The sequence below is a fragment of the Bombina bombina genome, chromosome 6 (genome assembly GCF_027579735.1).
Source record: "Bombina bombina isolate aBomBom1 chromosome 6, aBomBom1.pri, whole genome shotgun sequence".
Taxonomy (NCBI): domain Eukaryota; kingdom Metazoa; phylum Chordata; class Amphibia; order Anura; family Bombinatoridae; genus Bombina; species Bombina bombina.
The window spans coordinates 722,577,477-722,591,641 of NC_069504.1; positions in this window are offsets into that span (position 1 = coordinate 722,577,477).

A 14,165-nucleotide genomic window follows, 5' to 3' on the forward strand; every position below is an offset into this window, starting at 1 on the left:
CCAATTCCTTGATGGTTGCATATATAATACAAAATGTTTCTCTCTTGTTTCCTCTATGTATCTTTTTCTTTACCTTCTTTTCCCTTAGCTCCATGTGTTCTGACCCAAAGTTCCTTAGGCTAACCCCTAGGTATTTTTATATCGGGTTTCTCTATCTTTTTTCCTTCCACTCTTCCTCCTTCGCTTTCTTTTTCTTAAGCTTTCCTTCCTTCTTTCTACCTTTTCTTTGCCTCTTTGTCCCAGGAAATAACTTTACTTCTGTTGTTGTTCCCCTTCTATATACCCCCGGCAATTACAACAAAGCAAGCCTCTACCTTTAGATAGATCAAAGTTAAGGGAACTCACCTCCTCCTCTTCTACCGCCCGTCTGCTGCAGATGAACGCCTGACAGGGAATCCCAGCGGAATCACAAGCCGGTCCCAACACAGAAGCAGAGGAGTCTTCTGCCGCACACTCCCGTGTCTAGCGGCCTCACATGCAGCCTCTGTTCCCCTCACCTCCTCTCTCGCAGCACAGGTGGGAGAGGAGGGAGAGGGGGTAACACCGAGAGCCTCGTAAGGCAGAATGTAACCCTGTGCGTAGTCCTCCGCCAGACCCGGCACCTCCTCTCACGCAGCACTGGTGGGAGAGGAGGCAGGGCAAATATTGAAGGACGCAGTGGATCTCAGGTGAGACAAAGTTTCCGGTAGCTCCCTTCTGATTCTTTAGGTTATTATTGGTAGGCAGACGTGGCGTCAGTAGGGGGGTAGAGGGATCTCCAGCAAAAAGATATGAATTGCCTCGTTAGGGTATAAGGGAGAGCAGGAGAATTTCAGGCAAAATTTGCAGTGTTCTTACCTCCTCTCATGCATTCTCCGCAGGAGAGGGGTGATAGTTAGAAGGTGCAAGCTCTCCGTGATAGTGAAGCAAACAACAATGGTAGCTAGCCGGAGTATAGGTCCTTTTCAGCTGACCTTGTTCATCAGCACAGTGGGTTGTAGTTCCACTGTTTGGGTCAAGGAGATGATGTTCACGAACTGTCCAGGTAGCAACCCCAAAGGTTGGGGAGGCGCGAAAAACCCACCGCCAGCAGCTATGGGACTGGAGTGAGGAGCTCAGCAGCACATGCTTTGCTCCACCTCCACCGGAACCCAAGGGCATGCAATTTTAAACAACTTTCCAATTTACTTTTATCACCAATAATGCTTTGTTCTCTTGGTATTCTTAGTTGAAAGCTAAACATAGGAGGTTTATATGCTAATTTCTAAGCTCTTAAAGGCCACCTCTTATCTCAGTGCATTTTGACAGTTTTTCACAGCTAGACAGCACTCATGAGTCAGCACTTATTGGCTAAAATGCAAGTTTCTCAAAAGAATGGTAATAAGAGGCAGTCTGCAGAGGCTTAGATACAAGGTAATCACAGAGGAAAAAAGTATATTAATATAACCCTGTTTATGCAAAACTGAAGAATGGGTAATAAAGGGATTATCTACTTTTTTTAAACAATAAAAAATCTGGAGTAGACTGTCCCTTTAAATGGACACTAACCCCAGATTTTTTCTTTTGTGAGTCAGATAGAGCATGCAATTTTAGGCAACTTTCTAATTTACTCCTATTATCAAATTTTCTTCATTCTCTTGGTATGTTTATTTGAAAAGCAAGAATGTAAGTTTGGATGCCGGACCATTTTTGGTGAACAAACTGGGTTGTCCTTGCTGATTGGACAACACCAATAAACAAGTGCTGTTGATGCCAAAAATTTGCTGGCTCTTTAGCTTATATTCCTTCTTTTTCAAATAAAGATAGCAAGAGAATGAAGAAAAATTGATAATTGGAGTAAATTAGAAAGTTGCTTAAAATTGCAGGCTCTATCTAAATCATTAAAGAAAAAAATTGGGTTCAGTGTCCCTTTAAGACTTTAATTAGAATATACATTGAAGAGGAGCAAATTAACTGAAAGAGGAGCAAATTAACTGAAAGTCACATTTATGAAAATATTCATAAAAACACTTTTTCAATATAGTTAATGCCTAATAATACACTTTAAAGGGATCTCATGACTCAGCTATAGCATAATTCACAATCTGGAAAGCAGAAAGGCAGCTTATAGAAAACAAGTACTATTAGTCCAGACTTATGAAAGGATCAGTAATGACTCAATAGCATCAATAAAGAAGCCCTGAACAGACAACATTACTGAGTATTTATTAACTAGCTAGAAAAAAAGCAAAATTCAACTAATACCTAAGCTGAGCTGAACTACAAAAATAGGTCTACAAACCCACCCTAAAGTGAACAATGATTAAGCACTAGGTTAATTCTCCTTTATATATATAAACTGACTTAAATCTTAGCTTGAGTCAACAATCATAATTAGCACAAATAATTATTAACAGCTTATTCTAAGAAACACAAACAATATCTGAAATTATTCAGATACTAAGAAAAAAAAGCATATAATTTATACAAAAATTGAAGTGAGGAACATTGTTCAAAATAAATGTTTAGCCTTAGCTTATCCCACATCGACTTCAGCACTGCATGGGTCCCAGCAAAAACAATTCACTTCTGGAACCATGTATAGCAAAGCTGTCCAGCAATACTTCTGCACTTGGGGTCAACATGTTAAGCTCCATTTAAGAAGGATTAAGCAAATCTGTTGCAAAACATGTCTGCTGCACATCACTGTGGGTGGACAGCATACAATGTCAGCATTTAACATTGCACAAGCATTTCACCAGAAATGCTTGTGCAATGCTGCCCCTGTTCATTGGCAGGCAATCAGCCGCTAGCAGGGGCTGTAAATCATCCTGATCTTAAAGGGACATGAAACCTAAAAAAAATTCTTTCATGATTTAGAAAGAGCATACAGTTTTAAACAACTTTCTAATTTACTTCTATTATCTAATTTGTTTCTTCTCTTGATATTCTTAGCTGAAAAGCATATCTAGATAGGCTCAGTAGCTGCTGACTGGTTGCTGCACATAGATGCCTCTTGTGATTGGCTCTCCCATGTGCATTGCTCTTTCTTCAACAAAGGATATCTAAAAAATGAAGCAAATTAGATAATAGAAGTAAATTGGAAAGTTGTTTAAAATTGTATTCTCTATCTGAATCATTAAAGAAAAAATGTGGGTTTAGTGTCCCTTTAACTTTCATTTCAGGTGATCCTGAAATTATGGGCCTCAGAAGAAGCAACCGCTACTTAATAAATAGAGTCCTTTGATTGTTATTGGTCTACCACCCCAATTACCACATTTCTTTACTTTGAGTAAAAGCTGCCCATTCTGTATGGTTCCTCTATTATGAAGCACTGGCCTCATATTGCCCTTCACAGAGTTTGTGATATCAGAATTTGGGCCCAATCTGTCTGTTAGTAGCATTCCAAAAGCCAGCAGATCTCTCCCCTCTGGATTTGTGGCTCTCATAGCGTGGGTATATCCATATCCAGTGAATTTAGTTGTAGATTGTCCTGAGGTTGATCTTTCTCTAAATGTCTGCCAGCACATAATGGTCTTATGACAGTGGTTACCATACAGGGAGGTACGTTGCGCATACTGTAAGATTGTGCACATTTTCACAGTGTGTGTGTGTGTGTGTATATATATATATATATATATATATATATGTGTGTGTTTAAATTATGTTGTCTTAAATCCTTAGAACATAACTCAATATCTTCTTAGATTGATAACTTTGCCAAATGAATAGTTCCTTTCCTTGATATGATTCAACAGAAATAAAGGGTATTAAGATCATACATATTGAACAACTAAATACATAAAAATACCACTTTAAAAATTCATCATGAATAAAGAACGTATTCTGATTAGTGGATGCCTACTTATAAGAAAAGAAGTCAGACTGCTTCATTGACACCCTTGAAAAAGCCACGTCGGCGTGGCGAAATGTACATCGGGAACACATGATTTCAGTGACATCACATTGAAGGGCATAATCCTTGTAGCGATCGGTAACCAAACAGATACATTGTTTGTTAGAACAATCTGTTACCATCCTCTTTGGAGACTTTGGCCCCTACTTATCAAGCCGTCAACTGCAAATACGCTGGAATTCCGCAGCATAATTGTGGCGAGCTGGATTCCCCTAAGTTATCAAAGCCTACAGTCCGGCAAAAGTAGAAATTAGTGACGTAACATACGATCCGCCAGTCTCAGTCCAACACAGATCGATGCTTAAGTCACTACAGATGTTCCGAATGCAAATTCGGCACTATCTGACTACTTTTGCAAGTTATCAAACTGCTACCAGGTATGCTCGCAACTATTCCGGCCCTGGAGGAGGCGGATGCCATAGGAATCAATGGGAGTCTGAAAGCAGCGAAAGCTCATGTTCGCTGCTGCCCGATATCCCATTGATTTCTATGGTAACGTTTACACCTAACACCCTAACATGTACCCCGAGTCTAAACACCCCTAATCTGCCGACCCCTACACCGCCGCCACCTACATTATACTTATTAACCCCTAATCTGCCGCCCCCAACACCGTCACCACCTACATAAGTTATTAACCCCTATCCCGTCGCTCACGGAGCCCACCGCAACTAACTAAATGTATTAACCCCTAAACCTAACAACCCACTAACTTTATATTAAATATTAACTCATCCTTATCCTATAATAAATTTAAACTTACCTGTAGAATTAAATTAAACTATATTAAACTATTAATTAACCTACCCTTACTATTATACTAAAATTACATTAAACTATATTAAACTATTAATTAACCTACCCAAACTGTTATACTAAAATTACATTAAACTATATTAAACTATTAATTAATCTACCCTAACTATTATACTAAATTTCAATAAACTATATTAAACTATTAATTCATTTACCCTAACTGTTATACTAAATTACATTAAACTATATTAAACTATTAATTAATCTACCCTAATTGTTATACTAAATTACATTAAACTATATTAAACTAATAATTAATCTACCGTAACTGTTATACTAAAATTACATTAAACTATATTAAACTAATAATTAATCTACCCTAACGGTTATACTAAAATTACATTAAACTATATTAAACTAATAATTAATCTACCTTAACTGATATACTAAAATTACATTAAACTACAAATTAAATTAACTATATTATATATTTAAAAACCTAACCCTACTCAAATAATTTAAATCTACACAAAAAATTACTAAATTACAAAAAACTAACAACTAAGTTACAAAAAATAACAAACACTAAATTACAAAAAAATAAAAAACACTAAGCTAAACAAAATAAAAAAAGAAATTATCAAAGATTTAAACTAATTACACCTAATCTAATAGCCCTATCAAAATACCCTCCCCATAAATAAAATAAAAACCCTAGCCTACAATAAACTACAAATAGCCCTTAAAAGGGCCTTTTGCGGGGCATTGCCCCAAAGAAATCAGCTCTTTTACCTGTAAAAAAAAGCCAATAGGATTGAGCTTTCATCCTATTGGCTGATCCAATCAGCCAAAAGGATTGAGCATGTTTATTTTTTTTTTGTAACTTAGTGTTTGTTATTTTTTGTAACTTAGTTGTTAGTTTTTTGTAATTTAGTAATTTTTTAGTGTAGATTTAAATTATTTGAGTAGGGTTAGGTGTTTAAATATATAATATAGTTAATGTAATTTAGTATAATAGTTAGGGTAGATTAATTATTAATTTAATATAGTTTAATGTAGTTTTAGTTTAATAGTTAGGGAAGATTAATTATTAGTTTAATATAGTTTAATGTAATTTTAGTATAACAGGGTAGATTAATTAATAATTTAATATAGTTTAATTTAAATCTAAAGGTAAGTTTAAATTTATTATAAGATAGGGATGAGTTAATATTTAATGTACAGTTAGCGGTTTGTTAGGTTTAGGGGTTAATAGGTTAATTTAGTTTATGGCGATGTGGGGGACTGGCGGTTTAGGAGTTAATAACTTTATAAAGTTGCGGTGGGCTCCGTGAGCGGCAGGGTAAGGGTTAATAACTTAATATAGGTGGCGGCAGTGTAGGGGGCGGCAGATTAGGGGTTAATAACATAATGTAGGTGGTGGCGGTGTAGGGGGCGGTAGATTATGTGTTAATAACATAATGTAGGTGGCGGCGGGCTCCAGGAGCAGCGGTTTTGGGGTTAATAAGTTTATTAGAGTTGCGGTGGGCTCCGGGAGCCGCAGTTTAGCGGTTAATAACTTTATTTAGTTGGGGCGGTTTAGGAGTTAAACAGTTTAGTATAGTGGCGGTGTTTAGTGACAGTATACAAATAAAGTTTGGAAAAAGCCGAAGAGCAGCGAGATCGAGGACTGTCAGTTAACAACAGTCCGCTGCTCATCGCCCCGTACTTGGTGCACAGCTTTTTGACAGCTTTTTTGTTAAATTTGGAGAGCGTATTCAGGTCCGCGGCAGCGAGGTTAGGCATTGTCAGGCGAGCGTATTGGTGCCATTGACGGCTTGATAAGTAGGGGCCTTTGGATACAAACTTTTTAGTTTCAATGTCACATTGTAGTCCTAAGTGACTTACGATCCAGATATATAAGTTTTTATGTTTTAAACTTTTAATAAAAATTATTTTTTAGAGAAGCAGTTCTAGGCCTTTTTCCCAGAAGCGGCCTATATCTAGTGATGTCGCGAACCTAAAATTTTCGGTTCGCGAACGGCGGACTCGAACTTCCGGTATTGTTCGCGAACGCGCGAATCGCGCGAACCGCCATTGAATTCAATAGGCAGGCGAACTTTAAAACCTACAAGGACTCTTTCTGGCCACAATAGTGATGGAAAAGTTGTTTCAAGGGTACTAACACCTGGACTGTTGCATGCTGGAGGGGGATCCCTGGCAAAACTCCCATGGAAAATTGCATAGTTGATGCAGAGTCTGCTTTTAAGCCATAATGGGTCTAAATCAACTAACATTCCCAAAGTGGCTGTCTAAAAACATCCCGGACAGAAGATAGATTGATAGTGATAGATAGGATAGATAGATATACATAGATTGATAGTTAGATCGAATCGATAGAAGAGAAATAGATAGATTTGTTAGATATATAATTACCCTAATAAACTCTAATAATCAAACATGCGTTCTTGGACCCATCTAGCTTATGTCAATTAGTACTTTTCTTAGCACTTTAATCTCTGTTCCCCCCCCTATCGGGGGAGTTCTATATGGCCTGCCAGATTACCCTTAAAAATTATAATAATAAGACATGTGGTCTGCTACCTATTTTAACGAGGTTGTGTTTTAAGTACTACCATTCTTAGCACTTTAATCTCTGTAACTCCCCCTATTTGGTGAGGTCTATACAGCCTAGATGATTACCCATACAAAATATAATAATAAGACATCTGCTCTTGGTCTGCAACCCATGGTAACTATGTTGTGTTAATTAGTAATGTCCTTCGCATTTTAATAGCTGTTACTCATACTCATACTCAAAAATATGCTCTGGGACCCATGGTAAGTAGGTTGTGTTAAGTAGTACTGTTCTTTGCATTTTCATACCTGTTACAACACCAAATGGTGGCAGGTCTATCTGGCCTTCATGATTAGCTGCACCCAAACCCAAAAAAAGCTGAGTGGTCTTAGACTAACACCCATGGCTAACTCGGTTGTTTCAATTAGTACTATTCTTACCACTTTCATCCCTGTTACGGGCGGTCTACATGTCCATCATGATTAGCCGAACAAAATACTACAATCCAACCTTTGCTCAGTCTTCATAGGCCCTTCATTGTCTGTATTTTGATAGTACAGTTCTTATTATTTTTATAGCTGATACAACACCGAATGGTGGCAGCTCTATATGGCCTGCATGATTAGCCAGAAATTGTATATTTTGAAAATCGTGTCCCAGATGGAACCAGATATTACAAAAGACCTTGGCGCTGCAAAAAATTGCGGCTAAAACTAGTGATTGGATAAACCGTGACAATAGTCAAAAAGTTTAAAGTATGAAACCTTTGGCCTCAGTAATGAGATCACGTTATTTAAAAGATACAGTGTAATTTTATTAATACATTTAAAAAAAGCTGATCAGCAAAAATAAAATAATTGTAACAATCAGATAGTTAGAATGTAGCAATCAAAAATAGCTTGATACAATATAGCAATGTAGCAAATATCAGTGTAGCATCAAATATAGAAACAGCAAAACAACCCTGGAGCTATTATGCGATCCAAATGTTGAAAGTCCGGAATAAGAGTAAGCAATCGACATCCACAGCTGATTCCTTGAGAAGCAGAGTGAGGCTGGAACGACAAACGGATCCAAATCAAACACAAGCAGAAAACCAAACTAAAGGTGTTCACTTTTACTTACACCGTGTCTTGGTTACTGCTGCGACGATGGATCCCTTTTAGCAAGCTGTAGCAGAGCCGGATAAGCCTTTGGTGCAATACCGGATATTTCAAGGATACTCCGCTAAAGTTGCAGTTAACACAGAAGCCGGTCTGTGGAGGTAATGTTACGTCAGGTAACGTAGAGTGGGAGGAGCAATGCGTTTCAGCCTCAAAAATGAGGGCTAATTAGCATCATTTTTGCTCAGCTCTTGAACTGATGAGGCACTCCCATTTGCGATACTCAACCAATGAGCACTGCTCACACTGGTTTAAAAAGCCCTGTATCACACCTTTCTGGAGCTTGACAAAGGCCCTGACCGGGCTGAAACGCGTTGCTCCTCCCACTCTACGTTACCTGACGTAACATTACCTCCACAGACCAGCTTCTGTGTTAACTGCAACTTTAGCGGAGTATCCTTGAAATATCCGGTATTGCACCAAAGGCTTATCCGGCTCTGCTACAGCTTGCTAAAAGGGATCCATCGTCGCATCAGTAACCAAGACACGGTGTAAGTAAAAGTGAACACCTTTAGTTTGGTTTTCTGCTTGTGTTTGATTTGGATCCGTTTGTCGTTCCAGCCTCACTCTGCTTCTCAAGGAATCAGCTGTGGATGTCGATTGCTTACTCTTATTCCGGACTTTCAACATTTGGATCGCATAATAGCTCCAGGGTTGTTTTGCTGTTTCTATATTTGATGCTACACTGATATTTGCTACATTGCTATATTGTATCAAGCTATTTTTGATTGCTACAGTCTAACTATCTGATTGTTACAATTATTTTATTTTTGCTGATCAGCTTTTTTTAAATGTATTAATAAAATTACACTGTATCTTTTAAATAACGTGATCTCATTACTGAGGCCAAAGGTTTCATACTTTAAACTTTTTGACTATTGTCACGGTTTATCCAATCAATAGTTTTAGCCGCAATTTTTTGCAGCGCCAAGGTCTTTTGTAATATCTGGTTCCATCTGGGACACGATTTTCAAAATTTACAATTTCTGGTTCTTGTTGTGGAGATAGGGGTCTCCATTTTTTTCCCTTGGTTTATTAGTGTTTTTTCCTCAGCGCAGGGTAACATTTTTCTTTTTTGCACTGCATGATTAGCCGCACCCAATACAAAAATAAATCCAAGCAGTCTTGGATTAACACCCATGGCTAACTCTGTTGTTTCAAGTAGTACTATTCTTAGCACTTTCATCTTATCATCCCTGTTACTTCCAGGACTCTCAGTGGTGGTGGTCTACATGGCCATCATGATTAGCCTAACCAAAAACTACAATCCAACCTTGGCTCAGTCTTCCTAAGGCCCTTCATTGGCTGTATTTTGGTAGTACTGTTCTTATTAGTTTAATAGCTGATACGACACCAAATGTTGTCAGCTCTATATGGCCTGCATGAATAGCCGCACCCAAAGCCAAAAAAAAGCCAAGCGGTTTTGCACTAACACCCATGGCTAGCTCTGTTGTTTCAAGTTCTACTATTCTTAGCTCTTTCATCTCATCTTCCCTGTTACTTCCAGGATTCTCGGTGGTGGTGGTCTACATGGCCATCAGGATTAGCCTAACCAAATACTACAATCCAACCTTGGCTCAGTCTTCCTAAGGCCCTTCATTGGCTGTATTTTGGTAGTACTGTTCTTATTAGTTTAATAGCTGATACGACACCGAATGTTGTCAGCTCTATATGGCCTGCATGAATAGCCGCACCCAAAGCCAAAAAAAAATTTGTTACAACCGGGAAATCTAAAAAAAACATTGAATAGACACCCATTACACTTCTTTAGCCTTAGGCCTTTTTAGCAGAGGCTCCAGGACACTCAACAAAACCAGCAGTAGGAAAGAGGACATATGGCATCCTTTGTGAAAAAAAGATTATAGGAAAGGCATTGATTTTAGAAACCCGGGGATAATTTGTTGCAACCGTGAATTTTAATTAAAAAAAATGATTGGATGGACAACCAGTACAATTCTTTACCCATAAGGCCTTTTTATAAGAGGGTCCAAGACCCTCAAACAAAAAACCAGCAGGAAAGAGGAAATATGGCATACTTTTGAACAATAGAGTACAGGAAAGGCATAGATTTTAGAAACCCATAGAATTTTTTTTTAAAATGTAAATTTGAATAAAAAAAATGATTCGATGGACAGCCAGTACACCTCTTTCTCCTTAGCCCTTTTTATTAGAGGGTCCTGGACCCTCAAAAAAAAACACCAGCAGGAAAGAGGACGTATGGCATCCTTTTGAACAATAGAGTACAGGTACATCATTGATTTTACAAACCCAGAGATCATTTTGGTCAATTGTTGAATAGAAAAATAAAAATAAGTGGCCAACCAGTACACCTCTTTCTCCTTAGGCCTTTTTATAAGAGGGTCCTGGACACTCCAAAAAAAAAACACCAGCAGGAAAGAGGACGTATGGCATCCTTTTGAACAATAGAGTACAGGTACGGCATTGATTTTACAAAACCAGAGATAATTTTGGTCAAATGAGAAATAGAAAATAAAAATGAGTGGACACCCAGTACACCTCTTTCACCTTAGGCCTTTTTATAAGAGTGTCCAGGACCCTCAAACAAAATACCAGCAGGAAAGAGAACATATGGCATACTTTGGAACAATAGAGTACTGGTACGGCATTGATTTGTGAAACCCACAGATAACTGTTTTTAAAAGTGAAATATCCCCAAAAACCATGCTTGGACTCCCATTCCAGGTCGTTCTCCTTCAGCTTTTTTATAAGAGGGTCCAGCACCCTCAACAGAAACAACTGCAGGAAACACCACCACTTATGCCATCCTTTTGCACAAGCGAGTACAGGTATGGCATCCATTTTAGAAACCCAAAGATAATTGAGAGGAACCAGGAACATTTTTCTAAAAACTGGATGGGGCACCCATTACTACAGGTCGCTCTCCTTCAGCCTTTTTATATCATGGGCCACGACCTGCAACAGGCACAACAGCATGAAACACAACTTATGCCACCCTTTTGCACAATAGAGTACAGGTATGGCATAGATGGAACACGGAGATAATTTATAGCAACCAAGAGACGGATAAAGATGCTTGGTCGGTCCTACTCTTTCAAATTTGTTGCATTTTGCTTTCAATTGAATGGTCCACCGGATATGAGTGGTGTGTAAAGCTGTACAATTCATAACAGTTTAATCACTAGTGTTATGTGCCTTATTTTTTTTATTTGAGTTTTGTACCCACAGAGATGCAGCAGAGGCCAGAAAAATTAGGAATGTACAAATGACTGAAAAATTGGGGTATTGTTGTAGCAACTGCTGTAGCAGCGGCCAGAAAAATCGATGTTTGTAAAACATTTATAAAGTGCCCTAAAAGCTTGTGGCTTGAACACTAGTTGTTGGCGGATAAGTCAAGCAAGTCCTCCATCTTTATAACCAAAAAAAAAAAGGCCAGCCTGTGTACCAGTTGTAGCCCAAGCCAGCTCATATCATCATCAGTAGTTTTTATACAAATGTATCGCCCAATGTCAGTCCCTTCGGGATCCAGCCCTCATTCATTTTTATAAAAGTGAGATAATAAAGGCTTTTTTGACCTAGGCGACTTCTCTTCTCAGTGACAAAACCTCCTGCTGCACTAAAAGTCCTTTCGGACAGGACACTTGAAGCGGGGCAGGCCAGAAGTTCCATTGCAAATTGGGATAGCTCAGGCCACAAGTCCAGCCTGCACACCCAGTAGTCAAGGGGTCCATCGCTCCTGAGAGTGTCGAGATCCGCAGTTAAAGCTAGGTAGTCTGCTACCTGTCGGTTGAGTCTTTCTCTAAGGCTGGATCCCGAAAGGCTCTGATGGTGCATGGGAGTTAAAAAGGTACGCATGTCCTCCATCAACAAGACGTCAGGAAAGCGCCCGGTCCTTGCCGCCATGGTCGTCGGAGGAGGAGGATTAATTTCATCTCTTCCCCTGTTACATTCCCGTGGTGCTGTGATATCACCCTTATACGCTGTGTAAAGCATAGTTTTTAATTTAGTATGAAAATGCTCCATCCTTTCCGACTTGCGGGAATTTGGTAACATTTCAGGCACTTTATGCTTATACCGGGGGTCGAGGAGCGTGGACACCCAGTACAGGTCGTTCTCCTTCAGCTTTTTTATATGAGGGTCCCTCAACAGGCACAACAGCATGAAAGAACCCATTTGAACAAGGTTGGATGCTGAGCTAATCATGTCGCGTTCCTCCTCCTCACTGATCTCACTGATGGTATCTTCTTCCCCCCAGCCACGTACAACACCACGGGTACCAGAGAGGTGACAACAACAAGCACCCTGGGATGACTGTTGTCATCCTCCTCATCCTCCCCAAAGCCACATTCCTCCTCTGACTCCTCTTCCTCACAATCCTCTTCCTGCGTTGCCGCAGGTCCAGCAAGCAATGCTGATTCGGCTGTTTGCGGGGGTGATGGACACCACAACTCTCCCGCTTCCTCTTCACGCTCATCTACTGCCTAATCCAGCACTCTTCGCAGGGCACGCTCCAGGAAGAAAACAAATGGTATGATGTCGCTGATGGTGCCTTCGGTGCGACTGACAAGGTTTTTCACCTCCTCAAAAGGACGCATGAACCTACAGGCATTGCGCATGAGCGTCCAGTAATTTGGCAAAAATATCCCCAGCTCCCCAGAGGCTATCCTAGCACCCCAGTCATACAAATACTCATTAACAGCTTTTTCTTGTTGGAGCAGGCGGTCAAACATTAGGAGTGTTGAATTCCACCGTGTCGGGCTGTCGCAAATCAAGCGCCTCACTGGCAGGTTGTTTCGACGCTGGATATCAGACAAGTGCGCCATGGCCGTGTAGGAATGCCTGAAATGGCCACACACCTTCCTGGCCTGCTTCAGGACATCCTGTAAGCCTGGGTACTTATGGACAAATCGTTGTACAATTAGATTACACACATGTGCCATGCACGGCACATGTGTCAACTTGCCCAATTTCAATGCCGCCACCAAATTACTTCCATTGTCAGAAACAACCTTGCCAATCTCCAGTTGGTGTGGAGTCAGCCACTGATCCACCTGTGCGTTCAGGAGTGCTGGTGCGGTGTGACTCTCCGCTTTCAGGCAAGTCAACCCCAAGACGGTGTGACACTGCCGTACCCGGGATGTAGCATAGTACCTGGGGAGCTGGGGGGGTGCCATAGATGTGGAGCAAGACGCAGAAGTTGAAGAGGACTCAGCCGAGGAAGAGGTTATGGAAGAGGATGGAGTAGGAGGAGTAGAGGAGGTAGCAGCAGGCCTGCCTGCAAGTCGTGGCGGTGTCACCAACTCTTCTGCAGAGCCACGCATTCCATGCTTGTCAGAAGTCAGCAGGTTTACCCAATGCGCAGTGTAGGTGATATACCTGCCCTGACCATGCTTTGCAGACCAGCTATCCGTGGTCATATGGACCCTTGCCCCAACGCTGTGTGCCAGACATGCCATAACTTCCTTTCTCACAACAGAGTACAGGTTTGGGATTGCCTTTTGTGAAAAGAAATTTCTGCCAGGTACCTTCCACTGCGGTGTCCCAATAGATACAAATTTTTTGAAAGCATCAGACTCCACCAGCTTGTATGGTAAAAGCTGGCGGGCTAAGAGTTCAGACAAGCCAGCTGTCAGACGCCGGGCAAGGGGGTGACTTTGAGAAATTGGCTTCTTACGCTCAAACATGTCCTTGACAGACACCTGACTGTGAGCAGGGGACTAGGAACTGCTATGTAAGAGAGACTGAGTGGAGGATGGTTGAGAGGGGGCAAGGAGGACAGCACTGGTTGACGTGGCTGAAGATGCTGGAGCAGGAGGGCGGCTTTCACTTTGTGTGC